Source organism: Amphimedon queenslandica, unplaced genomic scaffold, assembly GCF_000090795.2.
Source record: "Amphimedon queenslandica unplaced genomic scaffold, v1.1 AMPQUscaffold_12838, whole genome shotgun sequence".
Lineage (NCBI taxonomy): Eukaryota > Metazoa > Porifera > Demospongiae > Haplosclerida > Niphatidae > Amphimedon > Amphimedon queenslandica.
The window spans coordinates 19192-21128 of NW_003546926.1; the positions used below are offsets into that span (position 1 = coordinate 19192).

Below are 1937 nucleotides of genomic sequence, written 5' to 3' on the forward strand. Positions count from 1 at the left end.
TACATGACCATCAGTAACTTAAAAATAAAATATTAATTATTATTATTATAGAGTACTTTCAAAGCAACAATGCTAGTTTGTATAGTTTCAATAAACATTTTTCTTTCCTCTTCCTCTCCTCTTCCCCACTTAAATTATCTCACTAGGAGTCCTTGATTAATTCCCTTTACTGAACTCCAAAGATCTGTTTCAATCTTGAGGCAGCCTTGGGTATTTCTCAGAATTTTGGCATTTTCTTAAAATGGCCGTAACTTGAAAAATTGAAGTCGGAATTACCTCAAACTTTCTACACGGCATAAAGACATCAGTATGTATCAGAAAATGTAGTAAAAATATGGGGTGATTTCAGAGCCATTTTTTGGAAAAAACCATGGACTATAGGTCTGTAGCAATGTTTCTAGGGAGCCAGCTTTACAACCTATCTCAGGGGAGTCGATCACTGTTTCCACTGTGGATGGTGATGGAGCTAGGGCTGATGTTGCGGCAGATGGTTTCTGGGGAACTTCCCATCAGAGAGCCTTTTTTGATGTGGCTGTTGTAAATCCTTTCTCTGATTCATACAAGGGCCTCGATTTACCAGCTGTATATAGGAAAGTGGAAGCTAGAAAGAAAAGGAAATATGATGTACGTATCAGGGAAGTGGAGCACGGTTGTTTCTCACCTCTTGTTTTTTCCACCAATGGCGGGCTGGCTCCTGTATGTGATGTAGTTTTTAGACGAATTGCATTACTGACAGCTGACAAACTTAACAAACCGTACAGTTCAGTAATCAATTTCATCAGATGCAAATTATCATTTTCAATTTTAAGATCAACAATTCGGTGTGTAAGGGGTACAAGGAGATCAATATATAGGCCCAGTGACTGTGACATTGATGTAGCAATCTCTGATGCTCGACTTCAATGTCACTAACATATTAATAAAGATTATTATTATTATTTTTATTACTAATTTCACTTATAAACTCATTACTACTGATTTCTGATCCTATTTCAAATTCATTTTATTATTTAAAAAAAAAAAAAAATGGGCTATGGTACAGGGTATTTTTCAGAATTTTGGCGTTTTTTATAATGGCTGCAACTCAAAAAATTGAAGTCGGAATTGGCTCAAACTTTCTATACAGCATAAGGACGTCAATATGTATTAGAAAATGTAATAAAAATTGGGGGTGATTTCAGAGCCATTTTTTGGAAAAAACCATGGGCTAGTTCTAGCATTATTATTTACTATGTAATTTTATGTGGCCAGTCTTGTTACTGTGTTTACCTTCGATACATCTCTTTTTTGTTTTTTTTCTTTTTGTCACATTTTATAGTATGTATTGTAAAGTTTATTAATAATAACAGGGATATAATAGACTAATAACCGGGATTGGCAACGGGATCACGTGAGCGTATCATTTGTGTATAAAAACTTTTTGCAGTCTCTGTTATGATTTTCAAGATGGCGACTGTCAATGTCTGGAGTATGAAGTTGCTCTTTTCTCTTTTAAAAATGTATTTAGCTTTATGAAAAATCTACTGCAAAGTTATAATGGCGGCTTCAAGGTTCTGATAGGTTATTGTAAGTTAATATTTGTTTTAAATTGGTTAAATCTTCAATTTACGGCTAAAATTCCATTTGCGTACCTCTGTAGCCCAAATATTTGTTTTTATGAATGTGTTTTTGTCATGAATTGTTGCTACTTACTTTATTACATTGTTTAGGCAACTTCTCTTGTTTTTCCAGAGTGTTCTTCAGGAAATATTCAAGAAAAACCAGTTTGCCATGGTACGACTTTTGCGTACCTCTCAGGAGAATAGACTACATTCTATTGCTATGAAACTACAATAAAGAGACCCTTTACATGTTTTTACATTGTTTAAAGTTGTTTTTGAATTTTTCCTGTTGCTGGTTTTTTAGTTATAACAATTTACATTCAGCCATTTTGCTAA

The 1937-nt window shown here is 33.9% G+C and overlaps 1 long non-coding RNA gene across 1 annotated transcript; it reads left to right on the top strand.

The window, feature by feature from the left end:
- Positions 1–1406: 1406 nt before the first annotated feature.
- LOC109586560 (uncharacterized) lies at positions 1407–1937 on the top strand. Its single transcript, XR_002187092.1, has 2 exons — positions 1407–1566; positions 1732–1937. It is a non-coding gene; the product is annotated as an uncharacterized LOC109586560 (long non-coding RNA).